Source organism: Melospiza melodia, chromosome 1 (assembly GCF_035770615.1).
Source record: "Melospiza melodia melodia isolate bMelMel2 chromosome 1, bMelMel2.pri, whole genome shotgun sequence".
Taxonomy (NCBI): Eukaryota; Metazoa; Chordata; class Aves; order Passeriformes; family Passerellidae; genus Melospiza; species Melospiza melodia.
Window position 1 is genome coordinate 40,012,600 of NC_086194.1, and position 19,643 is coordinate 40,032,242.

The 19,643-nt window shown below is 41.6% G+C and overlaps 1 protein-coding gene across 6 annotated transcripts in view; it reads left to right on the forward strand.

Moving 5' to 3' along the window:
* The window catches only part of LRRC3B (leucine rich repeat containing 3B), a 182,601-nt gene that overhangs the window by 147,483 nt on the left and 15,475 nt on the right, over nucleotides 1-19,643 (forward strand). Inside the window, exon 1 of one of the 6 annotated variants that reach the window (XM_063154786.1) lies at nucleotides 2,775-2,837. The exons of 4 other annotated variants lie outside the window; for them this stretch is intronic. The gene's annotated coding sequence lies outside the window, so the exon portion shown is untranslated. Of the gene's footprint in view, nucleotides 1-2,774; nucleotides 2,838-7,842; nucleotides 7,978-19,643 lie in introns of those variants that run through there. One more of the 6 variants, XM_063154760.1, reaches the window with a different exon arrangement.

Genomic DNA, 19,643 nt, shown 5'->3' on the forward strand with positions numbered 1-19,643 from the left:
GGGCACTGACAGGGTAACATTTTAGTGACTTTAAATACCACAGCTGACAGAGAAAGATTGAATTTTTAAGGATCAGCTATCAGGGAAGTACACTTCAGTATTCCCATCTAGGAAAAAAACCAGCCATGTTTGTTTTTAATTACAGATACTGAGCTTGTTGTGGTCAGTTGATGCAGCGGTGAAAAGTTTGTGGTAGTAAAAATTGGAGATTGGTGAGAGGTGAGCTTCTTGCTAACATTGGTATAACTCGGGTTCACTGTTTTTACTCATACACCTGACTGTTCTTGGAATTGCCTAGCAGCATTTGGCATGGAAGTGTTGCTCCTGGAAACAGTTTCAATCAGAGAAATTAGCCATAAACTTTGACCCTTTTCCAGTATAACTTAGACTAGATGGCTTTATTTGACAACTTAATAGTTGTACCTAAGCTGCCTCTAAAAATATTTTGCACTTGAACTTTATTAGTCTTGAATATATTACTTTTTCAAATGAATTTTTATAGTTCCTACTAAATAAAGGATGAACCTGGAAAAGGGAAATTAAAAGCAAGTGATCTGTATCTTCACTTACAAAACAAATGCAACATAAATAATTACATTCTTCTCAACATTTTCACACCAGCATGGGAAAAAAGAAAAAGCCCATCTGTGTAAACCGTCTGAAACCTGTTTCCTGTGCCATTGCCTGTACTCCTCCAGGTTAGAAAGAAACACTGTATTCTTCAGATGCCATAAGGAGAACATCGCTATTCCGTGGCTGTGGCAACAAGCAAAGAAAACACTGGGCTGTGCTGTAGCTCCCCATAATGGTGAAAGCCTTTAATGTTTCATTAGGGATTTGACCCTTGGTTCATTTGGAGGATGAACTTGATTTCTTTGACCCTGCAGAAAAAACCCAAACCAAACAGACTAAGCAAAAGCACTGGCTGCTGTCATTACTAATTCATCAGGTGTGACGGGGTTGGTGTTCTTCAGCTTGGGTTTGCGTGTCAGGATTTAGGGAAAATTAAATGAGAGGGAAGTGATGTCTGTAAAGAGCTGGCAGGGATGTACCAGATAAAATATCCCTGTAAGAAGGCTCATCTGAAGAGATGAAAGGCAGAGTAATCAGCACCTGCAGAAACGTTTCCTTTAAGGTTTGTACTTCTGGTGAGAGGTAAAAGATAAAACACATCACTAATACTACAGCATGTCCTTGCTAACCCTACAGCTGCTTTCTTGGCAGCCCCAATGGAGGCATCTTGCTGGGCCCTGAGAAAAGTGTTTTGGACATGCAAAGATCATGAGGATTTGTCAAGGCTGAGACATGAGCCCTGGTGCAAAGGCAAAGTCATGGAGCTCCTAATGCATCCAGAGAGGCTTCTCAGACAGGAGCTCAGTGTCTGGGCTCACACCTGTCAGCAGTGGTGGGCATCCCTTAAAAGTTTGTTTGAGAGCTGAGCTTTTCTACAAAAGTGGAGTTTCTTTATAGGTTGGGTGGCTGGTCCAGGGTGAAAAAGGAATTATGGCAAGTTTTTAGTACCTTTAGCAGTTCTGCTGCTGCCAGATTCAGTTACACTTACTTCACTCTAAAATACCAGTTTGACTGTTAACATGAGTATTGTCAGTGCAAGTAGGCAGTGTTTTAAATTGCTGTTGTTTACATGAGGCCTCCAAGGTTGTGATTGAGAACTACATGAGGGCTTTCCCAAAACCTTACTGAGCAAAAGGGCTCAATTCCTTTTCCCAAATGAGTGGCATCGTGTAGGAGTGAAATGGGTAGATGAGATTTGTGTTCTCAGCACTCGGTGGAAGAGAGTCCCCATGTGACTTTTGCAATATGGGTTTGCAATATTTTCTAACTTGCCAGGCATTTCTCCTCTGTTTTGTTTTGCTTCCCCAGTACTTTTAAAACCTTGTTCTAGTTTTCCTCTGGACCAAAGTGATGTTTAAAGAACCAAGTCCAGGAAATATGTTGGAATAACAAAGAAGAAAATTCCTGGAAGAGGCTTAGGAGGTCTGAAATGGGAGGTGAATAGTTCTTTTCCTTTCTTAGGGGAAAATGGTCCTTCTAAATAAGAAGGTAATGTGTTCTCAGGTGACAGAAGAGTCTTCAAAATGCTTAAACAAGTAAAAAATCTCTGTGTTTCCCAATCAAGGGGGGGGAAGATGTTTTATTAGAACATAGACCTGTAGTAAGTTAATAAAAAGTAAATTTTTTGTTTTCCTTGAAAGTATTTTGATACTAATGAGAATCTTTACAGTTCCTAAACTTTCTAGAGCTATCTTTTTATCCTGCTGTCTTACCTTTTCAGTGCTGCTGCTCTCAGAAAAAGCTGTTTACCCTCTCTTCAGGGTGTCAGCTACAGAGGACTCTTCCAAGGCACCAACTTGACTCTTTATGTGTGCTAAAGGTTGCATGAAACAGGGCAGCAAAGGTCTTTCAGTGCAGGTGTCTGGAGCTGGCCTTCCTGTACCCTTGCTGGAGCTGGTGGGAAAGAAGTTGGATTTTTTGAGAAGAAGAGGCCGCAGGAATGTGCCTGAGTTCAGACCTGAGACTGGGGTTGTACAGAGGTTGTGATTAGATTGGTATTTAGCTTGGAAGCATCAGTATCGTGGATTTATTTTTCCTTTTTTTGCTTGAAAATCACTCATATTTAAAGATTTCAGGTAAACCTGTGTCTGAGCTTGGTGGAATTGCTTTGATTTATGTGGGTGTAAGGCATAATAGATTTATGTCCATAATGTGCATGATGTCTCAATTTTTTACAGACTTATGCAAAATAAAATGAAAACACCTTGAGGATGGATGTTATTTGTACTGATTTGAACAGAGGATATTTCCAGATGGGAAGTGAGGTATTGTTCCTAACTTGCAATATAAAAATACTTGAAATAACTGTTTCTGGGACTTTAGTAACATCTATTGAATTCATATCTACCCTTGTCATCTGACAGACTACTAAAAGAAGACTCTGCTCAAAATGATAGAAGTGACAGTCGTACAATGCATTTCATTCCTGCTGAGCCCTGTTAGGCAGTTAGTCTGGGCAGATTTGGATCTCACTTCAGTCATTCAAGGGCAGTCCTTTGGAAGCGATTTGCAGAATACATAATTGTGCCCACAAATCCCTCGCTCTCCCTGCAAATGGGGTAGAATTCCTGTTGCCACCCTACTGTGTTGAGGAAACAGCATTTCCCACCCCACTCCCCCCCCCCCCTTTTTCAAAGCAATTGTGGTGGATTCCCTCTGCCGCTGGCCATGCTTTCATTCCTCTGCAGTGTGGTTACATAGAATTGCTTCTGTGTTCTGTCGGTGTTTGATCCCTTCCAGCTGGCAGTGAATCGAAGAAATCAAATGTATGGACACCCAAAGTCTGCCCTTAGCTACACTTGTGAAAACCTGTGGCATTATATACTTGGCTTGGAAAGGCTTAAGAAATCCCATGAGATCTGCTCCGCTGAAAGTCGCTCTGTAAATGTTAGACAGGGCTGTTGTTTTTGTTCTAGTACATTTTACTTTAAAGCTGCACCTGAGCTGCAGTCGATGATACTGTTTCATAACATTGAAAAAGAGGGACAGATTTGGAGTATGAGATGTGCTGTGCTGTCAGTGGAGTTTGTCACTGAAACTGTCATAGCTGGGTGCCACGGCAGTGTCTGTGCTGTGAGAAAAACGTGCTCAGTGGGGTTTTGGTTCCTGGCGTTCAAGCCACTGGTCACCATGCAACCATCCTCCTCAACAGCCTGATCTCCTTTGGGAAAGAGCCAGGGCCATCTGCTAGCAGGGTTGGCAGCAGTGGTGTCCAGCACCCTGGGGTATCTTGGTGGACCCTGATCTTGCACAAGAGCGAGTCCCAGGCAGCAGAAGATGTTTCTTCTGAGCCAAGAAAACTGTGTTTAGGTCTGACACGTTCATAGCATCATCCAGGATGGAGGAAGCACAGGTCTGAGGAGCCCCCTTGGTCTTCTGGCTCTGGGTACTGGCCCATGGTGGTGTAGCCGAGTGCCCTGTGACTGTGAAACATAGTGTAAACGAGATGTACCTTGGTGTATGGATGGGCCCATATGATCCTTTTGCTTCATGTTTAGTGCAGAACCACAGGAAATAATGTTCAGGCAGATACTGTACTGACACAGCATCTTTGACTCAAGCTGATCTTTGCCAGTGTGGAGGATACTTCATGCAGCTGGTCCACAAAGAGCCAAAGAGTTTGAATAGTTGTATAACACTTCTTTTTGAAAGTGTTGCAGTGACCTGAGCAGATTGAAGTTGCAGTCAAAAAAGTCCTGCCCTGAGTCATTTACTTTAATTCTTGGTTTCTGTTTCTTGGGATCCTTGGGAGACAAGGAAACAAATTATGAGTTGTGAGGAAAGTAAACAGAAGACAGGATGACAGGTATTATACACACCTCCAGGACTGTCATTGGGTATTTTTATCTACTTCTAAATGGTGGAAAATTTTCAGAAGAAGAGTTCTGTGTATTTTTTCCTGGACTGAATGGAAATTTTGCCATTGGTTAATATAGAAAGGAAGTCGGAAATACCAGAATTACATGTGAATTATTTATGTATCCAATTTGCTGCTGTGAACGGAGGAACAAGGATCTTAAATGCTGTTAATTACTGTGGATTTTATTTCACTGACTATGATCGTAGCTGCAGGCCATGGGACCTGGCAGTGACCTGGGTGCCATGCAGTTTAAGGACACTTCTGAAAGGGAGGAGGGAATGTGCAAAGCATTCATTGCTGGGTAGTCAGATGACGTCTGGAGGTTTTATCATGTTAGCAGAGAAAAGTGATGTTTTTCCTTCAAGTCCTGAAGGATTAACAGTTTTGTTTATACTTCTTCTTGTATGTCCAGAATAGAAAAAATAATAGAAAAAAACTTACATTTCTGTAGTACAGCATCTTCACATTTTTATTCTGTGCTTCCTATATTCAAGGGATTTCCTAGCAAGAATAGAAACATCTGCAATAGCAGCTCCTATTTATGTTAATCTTTTCCAATCAGCATGCAGCCTGAAATAATTACAATAAATGCACTGTCTGCTCCAAACACTCACAACTTCCATTTATTTCAGGCTTCTTTGCTTCGCAAGTCTGAGAACATAATCCTTCATTCTGCTCTGCTTCATCTCCTTTGCATGAATTTATCCAACAGTATCTTTTGTCAGCTTCATTAACAATGGTCATGCCATGATAAATTACATAAATTGAGAAGTTTTTAATTAACTAAGTTAACAAAACAGCCCCACAAAGCATAATAAATTTAATTAGGTAACATTTTCCTGTTATAAGTCTGCACACGAGGTGTGTAATGAAGTAGACCAAAGTAAAATCTGTAACCTGAAGGATTTTAGATTTCATAGCTGCAGAAATAGTTTCTTTTTGAAAAAGATGTTTTTATAAGATCATGTGTTAAACATACCTTGTTGTGCAAAGGATTATGCAAACTTGGCAGAAAAACAATAGTTACTGACAAAGACATGACTAAGAGTATGTTTAAACAGAAGAAGACATCTTCCAGTCTTTCCCCCTCTGCTTCTGGCAGTGCTGCTCCCCAAGTCAGGGTCATTTTCTCCAGCTTGGCAGTGGTGCTTTGGCTCTGGTTGGGTGAGGGGTTTTTTTTATTCTGGACAGAATTTACAGGTGTTTTTGGTCACATTGGCTAACGTATGTGGTATAAAGAGCACATTCAGAGCAGAGTCTCCTTGCTGGTGCTGTGTGCTTTTAGCTGGGCTGCTTGCCCAGGTATGTGGGAAGGAAAAGTAAGATCAGCCTTGGCTCGTGTGGAGTGCTGTGGAGCAACTTCTCAGGTATCCTCTGCAGTTAACAGCATCTGTCTTTGCTTTTTCTTTCCTAAACTTGCATCCAAAAATATTAAGATTGTTATCCCCTGCCTCCTACCCTCTTACACAGCCCAGCCAGGCTGCTTTTGCTTGGGCGATGCTCCCACCTAAGGAATTGGGTTCAAAAATAAGAACTTTGCTTTTCCTTTATGTCCAGGACAGCTTTGTGACAGTAAATGGTACTCTGATTTTGATGGTGAGACAAAGAAGCAATTAAAAAAAAACAGTGGGATAGGACGCAGAAAGGAACTCTTTAATTTATCAATATTGGTTTGCATTTCTCCCAGACTCTCTAGTCACAGAGAGCAGTGCAAAGGGAGTACGTGGGTACATCCATTTACTGTTTTGGTTTGGTGATGCATAAAGTCAGAGTAAGGTTTTGTAATGTCTTTCACAAGTGCAAATGAGTGTATATTGAAGGCTGTGAAAAATAGCTATCAGTATTTATTATCTCTGTGAAGTATCCTTTTTATATTTTAATTTAGGGCTGATTTGGAGAGACAAGTTTGATGTTAGCAACATCAGTATACAGTTTGGGGTGGATCTCTGGTTTATGGAGAGGGAATAGGACTTTTGGACATTCTGTGAAAAATACATAGCACTACGTCATCTGATTAGTGTGTGCATGTAATTATTCTGCTATCTGCAAGAGATATGTAGTATTTAACCAGGTGAGGTCTGTTGTGAAGATGGAATGGCAACTTACCTGAGCTGGTGTATAACTCTTAAGCAGAAAGGTCACAAAATTGTGAGAGGTAGATCTCTTACAGTTTTCTGACTCACAGACTACAGTTAATTGTCCATCAGAAGACATTATAAAGCATTTCAGCATGTGTATATATCCTATTTCTCTCTGTTCCTGCCTTTTTACAATCAAGAGTGAAGCAGCTGTAATTCTAGAGAAGGTAGGAGGGCATAAAGTTTATGTAGCAGAAGCACATCTATTTTACAGAAAATGTCCCACTTAAATTTTAGGGTTCTACCTGAACAGTTTGAACAGTTGCCAGACACAATCCCAAGCTTGTAGGGTATGGCACAGAAATCATGACTGTACTCCTTTGCAGAATTTGAGATAACCTGTAACACTCATGGTAGTCTGGTGGTAAAGAGGGCACACAGGTCTGGACAGCAAAACAAAGTGAAAGGAAAGAGTTGATAGGAACAAAGAGTAGGGGGAAAAATTAATGCACAGAAGCAGAAGGGTGAAATTAGTGAAGGAAATACAGGAATTAAAATACAAAGTGTTGGGTGAGAAAAGCAGCTCACCAGCAGTCACTCGCTAGGTGAGAACATTATATGTTCAAGAAGAGATTCAAGCAGATCTTCCCCGAAGATTTGTGATTCCTCCAGGTGAAGGACCTTGGGATGAACAAGGAGACCCTTTGCTTCCTAAAGTATTACAAGTTAGGTAACTGAGGCAGAGGAATTTTCTAATAGTATCTGGAAAAGAAGATATTAGAAATTAATGTCTTGATGACAGGAGTATGTCAAATTAATGCATGATGTATTTTTGGAATTGTACAATGTGTCATAAGCCAGTTTTGTTCCAGGGGAAATGTGACATCTTCTCCCTTGTGAGTGAGGTTTCCAAAGGGCTGAAAGGCAAGGAAAATGGAAAGCAAAAAGTGAAGTTGTCAGGTGGAGAAGAAAAGCATCGCCTGTGGTATTTAAATTGTATAAATTGGTGTTGATGTATCCTGCTCCTCAGCCCCTTCTGATAGCTCTGTGTGTTTCTATCTGTGACTGCTACACCTGTTTTCCATTTTCAGTCTGTTTCAGGACAGTAAATTTTACCTTGCCCTGTGAAGCCAGTCATATCCTTTTACACAGCAGTGACTTCCCAGGAAGCAGAAACATGAGTCTGTACTGTTGCCATGAAATACATGCTGTGCCTCACAGCAGATCTGTTTCTTAACTCACGAAAAATGTGTGCAATATGATTTTACAGGGCTGCTGAAAACATTTGAGCTGCAGTTTTACATACTTTATTCTTGTTTCTTCTGCTTTCAGGAGCTGGACTGTTTAGAAAGAAAATGTAGAGTTAACATCTGCAATCTGATGTGGTCTTCCTTTTCAGAAAAAAATACTGTTTCTGGCATTCATGTTGGGAGAGAGGAGCCATCCTTTCCAAGACTTTCAGTATAGGTATGAAAATGTTCAAAGAGCTGACAGTTAGTAATTATTATTCATTGGTGCTACTTTGCTTCTAGTACAGTGAACATATTTTTGAAGTAGAATTAAATCCAAGTCTCTCCAGGGGCTGTTGGTATTTTGCTAATGCTAAATTAAAGCGTGCCATGTGCTGTGCACTAGAGGTGGTCAGTGGTGGCTTGACAGAACTTAATTGTGTGTGTGGCAGGGGTGCTCTGAGTCACTGCGTGGTAGGTGTGCTGCAGCTGCAGTCTGGTGGGAAGTCACAGCCCCTTGTGTTTTCGTGAACAGGAAGGAGACATACCCTAGCTGCTTTCCATCCTGCCTGCAGGCTAGGTGGTCCAGCTCCTGGAGTGGTTATCCTGTACAGCCAATTTTTGTTCCTTCTGCTCATCACTTATCCCATTGCTTTTTCGACTCCCAAGCTGTAAATACTTAAAATGAGAAATAAGCTAATTAGAAGCCATGAAATAGAGATGGAAGCTGAGCTTCCTTGAAAAAATCAGTAAGTGAAGAAGCAGGTCCGGATTGGAGATGAAGGGATGTAGTGTTTATAGTCTTCCAATTTATCATCCTATTAAGTTGTTGAATCATGTGTTTGGATTTATCAATATAAAAATTTGGTAGTATTCCATCCTTGGGACATTCTAGCATATGTTGGAAGTTTTTAAATGGCACTGCCCTGTTTTGAGCACTCATCCTCCTCTTAATACATTTTTGGTATTGCTTTCCTTGATGAGGTCCTCGCCCTTCTCAGCCGGGCACTTGGAGCATGTTCACCGTGCCTAGATGATGCAGTCAGTGCTCAGGATGTTGCAGCATGGCTGGGCTGAAGTGTTAGTGGGGAGAGAGCCACCACAATTTAAACTTGTAATGGTGCACCTGAGCCAACAGAGTCACTGTGTGGGCAAGTTTCCTGAAGAGCTGAGCTGAAGGCCTTACTCCCAGGCTCTCCTTCTTCCCACTCTCTTTTCCTTCTCTCAGTGAGGGCTAAACTAGCTCAGGCAGTCATGCACTAGATGTGGGTAAGGTTCCCTGGAGATGGTAGATATGATCTCTGTAGAGCATGCAGGAGCTAAAGGGAAACTAATGGGATGTAATGCTCAGGTGCAGGTGAAGGACTGGGCGGGGGAAATCCCCCTGATGTGTATTGCACCCTCGGTGATCCTCAGTGCTGCCTTGGAGCAGAGAAGGAGAAGGAGCTGTGGCTGCAGCTCAGTGCTGTGGCTGGTTAAGTGGAGACAGAGCAGAAGACTTCAGGAGAGCAAAACATCTGAAGATTCACACCGCTAGCATGATATTTGGGAATTGCTGTGTGGAATGGTGGCATTTTGTCAATTTGTTTTGTAATCTGTGATGACAGTAAACTGAATATTGAACAGCTTAAATCTAAGCAACTGTCATTTCATGCTTTGGTGAAGAGGGAGTGGGTGAGTGAGATAGTAGGGGTAAATTGTTAATAGGAGTGAAACCAATATGTGCAGCTTTCTCTGAACCTGCCCACCTCTTTTTTTTGATGTAATATTGAGCAGCTGGGGCTGTGCTATCTCAGTTTACCATCACTAATCAGGCTATAGATCTCTGGGGACATGCTTTGCTCTCAGTTACTGTGGTAGAAGTCTAAGCTTATTACCTAGATTACTTGCATATAGACTAGCAAAATCACATAAACAGATTTTGAGCCTTTTTTTGTCAGGGTGGTTCATGAGACATACTCTCATTTTTTGAGTGCTCTTTGTTTAGTCAAAGAAGAAACCACTTGTACTCAAAATGAGAGCATTTGCACTATTGCCTTTTTTTTCTTCTTTGTGGAAAATTGTATTGCTTTTAGTAGAACTAAAATTAATAGAGTTCACTGGAAATGAAATTATTTACTTTGTTTAAAAATGACATTTTCATAGTCCATAGTCTTCATGCCTGCCTGTAAAAACACAGGACACAAACTTGACCAACTTAGTTACAGAAGTGTTTGCTGCTGTTATTGAATTTCTTCAGCTGTTTCAAGCATTTTTCAGGGAGACTTTCCCCCTTCCTTGAATTCCATTGAGCTTTATCTTAAGTATCCCAACTGTGACCCTATATGTATTTTTTAATGCTGTGTTAGGTAGGTCTATTTATGAGTTGCTGTTCTAGACTGCTCTCTCCAGAGATGTAATTTAGAACTGGTGTTTCATTCATTACTGTGCTTACCTTGGTCCAAATCTACAGTTTTGTCTGTTCCTTAACTTTCAGACCGATGACTCATTCCTTTGCTTCATGGCTTTGCTGCATGTGATCTTATCCCACTCTGAGATGAGCTTTGGAAATGAGCTAACAAGAAATGTTTACAGCATTCAGCACAAATCACAATTCCACAGAGAAACTTAAGGGGGAAAAAAAATGGGTTTCCTATAACTTGGAGATGAATCTATACCTAAGGGACTCCTTGTTTTCTCCCAGGTAGCAAGTGACAGGACCAGAGAAGATGGCCTCATTGCACCAGGGGAGGTTTAGACTGGATATTAGGAAAATGTTCTTCACTGAAGTGGTGTTCTAGGCATTGGAACAGGCTGCCAGGGAAGTGGTGGAATCACCATCTCTGGAAGTGTTCAGAAGACATGTGGATATGCCACTTGTGGACATGCTTTAGTGACAGACATGGATGTGGCCAGGTTAATGGTTGGACTCGATCTTAGAGGTCTTTTCCAACTTCAGTGATTCTGTGATTTTAAACCATTTTAATTATCTGTTTCATATGACTCCCTTGAGTCTTGGTATATGCAAGAAGTTGCCCTCTGCCCCTTCACGAGAAGGTGTGCAGAAGCAGATTGTTGCTTCCATTCAGGAACAGAGTGTAGCAAAACCACCTGTGGGAATCCATGTGAAAGAAGAAATCCTAGTGAGATGTCCATTTTATTTGCAGGCGTTTTCTTTAGAAGAGCAGTTCCCTGCATGCCATGTCCCCGCATGACTTTGCAGCATCCTGTAGGTGTGAATGCCTGTCTCTGCAGAGCAGGATATGCAAAAGATGAGGGGATGGGTGGTGGAGGTAGACATGGTGACTAACTCTTTATTCCTGGAAGTGCACCCTCCGTGTGGAGGACGGCATTAAGTGTGTCCCAGATAGGCTTCTCACACTGCGTCATTGCTGGGGATTAAGCCATTTTCCTCAAGGATTCTGTACTTGGCAAAAAGCTCAGCCGGAAGTGCTGGTGTGCCTCCAGATTTAAACATGTAGGCACTTGCATAATAGGTTTATTCTTTATTATCCACCTTTATTTTCTGTTCTGTGGCATGGGCTTCAGATACTGCACATGATGATTTTGCTCCTGCTGCCACGTGGTCCTACCACATGGTGAAGAAAGGATGTCCACACTTGATTTCTTTAGTCTTCCTGAATCCAAGAGTTTTACATTGTTGCTTCACTTTCTTCCTAGTATCTCTTCTGGTACTTTTATTTTTAGTTTTAAAAAAATCAAGCATTAAGGCTACTGATTGTTACCACAAAACTGGTTGTTCTTATTTCCAACTAAAATACAATTAGTGAACTCCAACTGAAAGAATTATCAGGGTGTAATTTTGCCTTTTTTGAAGAGGCAGACGGAATTCACTTATATCAATCTTTCTGTTTTGCTAGGTCTGTGAAGACCACAAGGCTTCACTTCTCTAGATGATTCTAACGTGTTCATGCTGATTTTGAATGATAAGGGGAAATTTGCAATAAAGACTTGTCATGAAGTTTGAGGAGTGAGTACCTTTATGCTCAAGGCAAATGAATAATCTCTTTCTGTATTTAGGTACAAGTCCCAGCCATCCCTCTTGCTGGTGGTATTCTGTAGAACTAACCTGGGTTATTGTATGTGCAGAGTGCAAACTGTGAAACGATACCAGGCAATGTTTTTGTGATTATCTGTTTGTAAGGTGTGTCATGGTAGCTAAAGGCAGTGTAGAGTTTACACTCAGCATGTTCAACTCATCTTCCAAAGGATGTATTCATGCCCCTTTGTAGCCAGCCACCTGGGACCTCTTTTCACCTGGTAAATGTTTCTTGTGGCCATTTGGAGGGTCTGCATGACTACAGTCCACAAGATCTTTCTTCAGCCTGGCAAACCATGTTTGCACAAGTTAGTAGCTAGGTGGTAAGGGTCAAAGCTGGGATTTCTCAAAAGTCTGTGTATTAGGTTCCTTCAGAGCACAGGAAAAATGTGAAAGAGGAGCATGGACTAATTCTGTTTAACAGCTTGTGCAAAATATATGTAGGAGTGTAAAGAAGAAACTGTCACTACTGAATCTCAGAAAAAGTAAATGTAAGAAAAATGTTTAGAATTCAGGGAAGAAGGAGAAAATAATGTGCACAGATATAATGTGAACCATCAAGTTCTTGTTCAAAAAGAAAAGCTATTCACAGGCCATTTGGGAAATGTGGGTAGTTTTCTGTAGGCATATTCTGTTGTATCTTGCTACCAGTTAACAAGTCTCTAAGTTTTTGGTGCGTGTCATACTTTTGGCACATAACCACTGCAGCTTGCTGACTAAGGCTAGTGAAATTTGTTTTTACCGAGGATGGGTATCCTCATAGGACACGCATAAAGAGTTTGGCTGATTTATTCTTCACCTTTGAGAGAGCTAAAATGTTCATTACAAACAGCTTGTAAAATAGCAAAGAGCATTTTGTTTTTAGTGTTATGTGAACACAAATTTTCTGTGTGATTTTATATGAAGCAAACAGAAAAAAAGCACAGCACTTTACCCCACGTATTTGGCTTCTATCAATATAGAAAAATATTTGCTTAAATGAATGTGACTTCCGTTTGGTGTTATAACGGAAAATATGTTTCTACTTTACTTCTTCTCTTTGCCATACTGTTTAGTTTTGCTTACTTTATGTAGCCATGCTTAAATGTACCATATTATATAGTATTTTTATGAATTATCTGGGCATTTGAATTTCCTCTGCATGGCCCTTTTCCACCATGAGAAAAGCAGAGAGTAGTGGTTTTCAGTGCTCAAAATTAATGACTGTGGGCAAGTATGTGGTGGGCTCCTTTTTATTAGGCTTAGTACCTAAGGGAGCTTCTCTTCAGTGTAAAACAGTAGTAGAAATTCAACTTGTTGTCTTGAAGTGTAAAACCAAATAGCTCGGGGCATTTAAGAGGAATTTGTCTGCTGTCAGGGCTATTACTACATGAATTTCAAAAGTATTTCTGTTACTGTGAACTTGAAAATTCAGGTGGTAGTTGATTATTTTTCCCCCCCAATGAAGGAACTGCATGATCCTGAAAGTCCTTTGCTTACATGCAGAGGTTATCCTCATGGATGACTCCCTTGGTGGCTTTGGAAAAAGTCTGGTCATGCAGAGGTGCCCCCCTTCTCACCTCCAGATTATCTGGACCTGTAGAAGTGTTGGGCAGAGGTGGTATGCCTTGCTTCTGCAGTGTCTTCTGGTGCTTGAACTTCCCTGCAGAGCTTGGACTGCTGGGGAGCTCTGGGATTTCTGGGTTTAGCAAATAGCCTGATAGAGGGTTTGGATCATGCCAGGAGATGAAAACAGCTGTGCTGGATCTGCTGGAAGATAGCAAGAGAAAGCCACACAGAATCCCTGAGCGAATGCAGTGACAGACACCAAGCACACCCGAGGGCTCTTAGTTTGGCAAGCTGAGGACCAACACAGAAAAAGCCTTTTTTCCTTTTAAGGCTACAGATCCCAACAGGAAGCTTCAGGGAAAACCTTGGTGGCTTGTTCCTGCAGAGTTGGGGTTTTTTTCTCTTGGCAAATGTCATATCCCTGTAGAGGGTTGTGAATTGGCCTCAGATGTTCTAAGAGAGTATTGTAAATGAAGGATGGAAAAATGTATTTTCTATTACAATCCATTTGACAGACAAAATTAATAACAAAATTTGGAATTTTAGAAAGCTTGTTCGGTGGTCTTGTTTCATTTTGAAGCTTTCTAGCTACACTTTGAGGATTATCTTCTGTAATTTGTGTACAGAAAACAGAATGATAGTTTCCCCTTGTTTTCTTGCCAGCTTGAGTGTCATTTTGGTGCTCAAAAGCATTTTAAAAAAAGGCTCAAACTTCTTTTTTTCACTCTGTTTGGTTTCTTTAAGAGCAGTGTTTTTAAAACAGCTTGTATGAGAGTAGGCACCTAAGTTGGTGTTTGATGCATTGAATTCAGTTAATCACTTAATTGGTCCATTAGGTTCTTAGGAATTTATTTACCTAAATAAATTGACTGTGTGTGACTTGTTGTCATTTAGAAAACTTCTCCTTTCAAGAGTTTACAGATAAGTTTATGCATATTTACTGGGGATATTGTCATGCTATCAATTCAATAATTCAGTTTGTTGACTTCAGTTACAAAAATGAATAAACGTTTGCAGTTTTGGTCCTTTGCTTTTGGATGCTGGTGTGAATTAAAAAAGAAGAATACTATTTTGATTTAGAGTCACAGAGCAACACAGTAATTGTGTCTCTTCAGTGTTAGTTGGCTAATATAACCATTTCTCAGGAAGCACTGTTCTTGTGGAAAGGAACTTCATGTCAATTAATGCTTTACACCATGTTCCTTTCAAATAAGTGTTTTTAAAAGAGAACATCTGTAATTGGATCTGCTTACTTACTGTAGTCATAGTGGAAACTGTACTCAGTGGTAAGATATTTCATAAAATCTGAGTGATAGAAAACATCTTCAGCCAAGTGATTGTTTCGAATATGTGTTTATAACTAACTCTCTGTTGCAAGTGAAGAACCCCATGAATTGCATCTCTTCAGACCACACAGGTTGTACAGTCTTGTGTAACATAAAGAGGAAATAAAAATGTGCATCTATAGGATTTAAGCATTATGCTGCAAAGCCTAGAATTACCTCTGTCTTAAGTTCTGCTGCTTTTGAGTATTTTCTTCTTGAACTGTAGTTCTTTCAGCTGTTCTATTTAACTGGATTGGAAGTAATCATGGAATGGCTGAGGCTGGAAAGAATCTGTGGTGATTGTTTGGTCCACTGCCATGCTCAAGCATGTTGCTCAGTGCTATGTCCACCAGACTTGGATGGAGATGCCACAGCCTCTCTCAGTAACCTGTTCCAGGTGTGACCACCCTCACAGTAGGAAGAGGGGAAAAAAGAAAAAGAAATTATTTTCTTACTTTCAGATGGAGTTCCCTGTACTTCAATTTGTGTCCATTGACTCCTGTCCCTTTGCTGCACACAACTGGGAAGAGTCTGTCTTCATTATTGTCTCCCATCAGTTGTTTATACATACTGATGAGACCTGCCCTGAGCCTTCTCCAAGCTGAACAGTCCTTGGAATCTCAGCCTCTCATACACCAGATCTTCCAGTTCTTTTATCACCTTTGCGGCCTTTGCTGACTTGTTCCAGTCCATGTTTTGCACATACCAGGAAGCCCAGGACTAACACAGCTCTGTGCAGGTGTCTCACGGGGCTGAGTGGAGGGGGAGGAGCATCCTTAACCTGCTGGTGATGCCCTTTCTAAAGCAGCCCATGATGCTGTTACCCACCTTTCTGTGAGGGCACACACTTTGTGTCTGTCAGGACCCTGATGCTGCTCTCTGCAAGCCTGCTTTCCAGCTGATCAGGCCCTAGCATGTAGTGATGCATGGAGTTAACCAGACCCAGGTGCAGAACTTGGAATTCACCTTTGTTGAGCTGCATGAGGTTCCTGCCAGCATGTTCTCCAGCCAGTCCAGGTCCTTCTGGATGGCGGCACACCCTCCTGGTGCATCAGCTGCTCCTCCGTGGTTTTATTATCAGCCGACTTGCTGGAGATTCTCTCCCACCCTCCAAGCTGGTTGTGAAAATGTTAAATGATGCTGGTCCCAGTACTGACCCCTGGAGTACTCCACTTGTGATGGGCCTCTTGCTGGACTTCATACTGCTGTGCACATGAGCCAAGCAGTTCAGCCAGTGTTCTCTCCACCTCACCATTGCCGTGTTTAGTCTGTACTTCATCAGTGTGTCAGTGAGGATGTTACAGGAGACAGCATCAAAAGCTCTGGTGAAGTCAAGATAGATTAACATCCACTTCTCTCTCACCTCAGCAGGCATCTCATTGCAGAAAACTATCAGGTTGGTCAGATGTGATTTCTGCCTTCATAAATCTAAGCTGACTATTCCCAGTCATTTAATTTTACTCCATATGTTAAGGTAATTGTTCCCAGATTTATTTGCTGATCACCTCCCCAGGGTTGGAGGTGAAACTGACCTGCCTGTAGTTTATGGGATCCTCTTTCTTGAAAATAGGACTGGCTTTCATGCAGTCCTCAAGAAATTCATCTGATCCCTATGATCTTCAAAAGATGGTTTAGAGTAGCCTCCTGTAAATTTCAGTCAGCTCCCTCAGCACTCATGCATGCATCTCCCCAGATCCATGGACTTGTGTATGTCCAATGTGGTTAAATGTCCCCTCACTGGGTCCTCCTCAGCTGACAACAAGCCTTTATGGCTCCAGATTTTCTCACTGGTTGCAGGGCCCTGGGTTTTCTGAGAATAGAATATTGAAGGAAGAAGTACCTTTTCAATTGACAGCCTTTTTCCAGAGAATCTGTCTTTCCAGAGACAGAGATTCAACACAAACCAGTCCTGTGCAGAGTGCGTGTATTAAAAAAATTTAGAGTCTGTTGATAGACCTGTATTTAAATTAAGCTAATAATGTCTTTCCATGATTACACTAAGAAAGAACTCTGCACAAAGCAGAATGAATCTACCAAAAAGGTGATAGTTTTTTCTGTGTGCTTCTTTCCTGTGTTGGCTTGGCTGAGTGCTGACTGTGCAGAGATGTGTAACAGGAGTGACGACAGACAGTGCAGCAATTTCAGAGGTGGTTTTCATGTGTCAGAACAACAAGGGGAATTAGTCTCCAGTCACATTCATGTTGCCATCGAGAGCTGTCGTCCGTGCCTGAGCAAGGTTGTTTTAAGCTTGCAGGGGTGTAACAGTCCCAATCTACAAGTGTTTATATGCAGTTGTCAAATGGGGAGAAAGAAAGAGGGAAAAAAAAAGCAAAGCTTTTATTTCCAGCTCAGCAGGAACCTGACAGCTCCTGAGTTCAGTGGGACCAGAAAATGCTGCTTCTTGGGTGAAGCCATCAGCCTGAGGCAGGATTTTGGCTCCTGCCTTCCTCTGAGCTCCAAGCCTGGCAGCAGTCTGGGCTAAGGGGTGCAAAGCACAGATCACTCCTTGGCTGCTGAGCATGTGTCACTGATGGGGAGCAGAGGCTGGTCAGCCCTGCTCTCCAGAGAGACATGGGGCATCCACACTGAATGGAGTGAGAGCCGAGGAGCCACTCGTCCTCAGCAGTGTTCGTTTACCTTTCCAGCACAACTCCACCAGATTTAAGTTCATCATAACTTTTTAAAAGCCTTTCCCTTTCTTAGATTCCAGAAACAGCCAGTGACTCTCAGAGGGTTGCATAGCACTTAGGACTCAGCCTAGCAGTACATTGGATCTGCCAGGCTTGATCCTCCTCCTGCATGGAAGCAAGAATGGCTGTGCATGGGAACTGTGGCACTGCCTCAAAATTAGTGGGAGGCTGGAAGTGTTGCAGTAATTATTCCCAAGAGTAGCTGTATCAACTTCTGGGCTGCTTTCTGCTGGCACTGCTACATAAAAAAAGGTTGTTTATTTTCCTCAGCATATCTGCTGCTGTCATCACATCTTGTGAAGTCACAATTGCAATGTGTGTGTCTGTTCATGGTGGACTGTTCATAACATAGCCCACATCAGGTGTCTCCTGTGAAAACACATTGCAGGAGCTCACCACCACCATCTGGACTTCTGCTTCAGATCATTGCTCAGCTGATGAGTGTGAGCCCAGCCAAGCAGCATTCAGTGGGGCCACCTTGTTCACCTGTTCATAAAGAGCTGCAACCTTTAGTGTACCAAAGAAGCACCTTCTCTTTGTTTTGAAGAGAGCTGACTGAAAGCTCCAGAAGGAGGAACTGATAAAGTACCATATTTTTAGAAAGACAGAAAAATGCCAGCGTGGTTTAAATTTTGTATTTTAGTTGAAGTTTTTCATGTTGTATAATGTTTTTAATTTTTCCAAATGTTTTTAAAATTAATATTTAATAAAGAAAACATGTATGTTCCAGTAACACTACATATCCATTAAAATTTTAGTAGCAGTATTAATATGGATGCTATGAAAAATGCAGCAGAAATAAAAACCTACTTAATGAAAGAATGCCACTCTGTAGGAAAAGATATTAATTTTTTTTCCTCTTCATTAAACTTCAGGCCATGTTTTACTGAGTAAAGGCAGGGTCTAGCATTTTGCCTGGGAAATACTTGGGTAACTTTAAATAAAATGTATACTAACAAGTTATAAATAGAGTCTTTTTTTCTCTCATTTTACTACTAAAATTTTTTCTAAGAGAAGCCTAGCTATTTATTTTGTTGTTAATAAATTATTGCCTTACTAAGGCAGATGTTAAAGTCATTGATGGAGAACTAATAATTCATTCTTAATGGAGCTTTTGTACAGCCTTGAAAGTAACTTTATAATAAGAAATGATGATGTGGTGGGTTAGTATGGTAGATGAACTTGGAAGACACCTCCTGGATTGATGGTTGACTTGCCCACTCTTCCCTGTTTGCAGAGGTCTTTGCCAAAGTGCATTTTTATGTGCAACTTGAAAGAATTCTAGAGGGGTTATTTGCAAAATGACAGTTTTTTGGTGGAAAGAGAAAGGAGAGGTTGAATATATTAATCAAAAGGAAAGCAGACCCATCATAGGAGCTTTTTGGGGCTGTTGAGGCTCATTCCCCAAGGAGCCACAGGCCTGCCAGCCTGCAGGCTCCTTGCTTGCCGTGGTGCAGCCATGTGGTGGCTGGTAGCACACACTGATACCATAGCTGTGGCTGTCTCCCTTTCATGTTCTGGGGACACTTTTGAGCACAGAGCACTGTGAGAGCCCTGGTTCAATAAAGTGTGGCTGTTAGCACTGTGAACACCCTACTGCTGCTCACATATCATGGATCAGTGTGAAGATGGGTTGACAGCACTATATTGGCTGGGGTTTAACACTGGGCTGTTCCTTGGGCTAGCAATGGTTTTAAATGTAGGATTGCAAGGATGGGCTCTCCTTGCAGCTGGAAGAGATGGAAGATTTGTCATTTTCTGAAAGCATCCTTTTGGGGTGCATGCAAACTGTTGTTGGACCAGAATGAGTGACACTGAAAGGTGTATGGCACCTCTTCATTACAGAAGCTTAATCTGTTTTGCTGTGCTTGAGCTAGTCTGTTATCCTCACTGTCCAGTGGGGAAGGGCAGGATGGAACTGGAGGATATCTTGGCCAGACTGAAAGCAAGATGGGAAACCATCAGGAGTGCAGCTGTGCTCAGATCTGAACCAGCTTATGAAGATGTCTGCGTGTTGCTTCAGCACTGTGGCACTGCATCTATGGCAACTAAGGAAAGAAGAATGAGTAAGATAATGTTTCCTGTGATGGGAAGCACAAGGAAAAAGATTTGAAAATGCTGCTCTCAAGTGATACAGTTTAGTTTACTTGTTGTTGTGGTGTTCTTCATAGTACATAACCCAGGACTCAACAGTGTTTTTTAGGCCATTTGGACTTTTTTGTATGTCCTGGACTCCTGACTTGCATTGAGATGTGGTAGTTGAGTGCCTAAGAGGTAAAGGTGCCTTTGAAAAAAGGAGGGC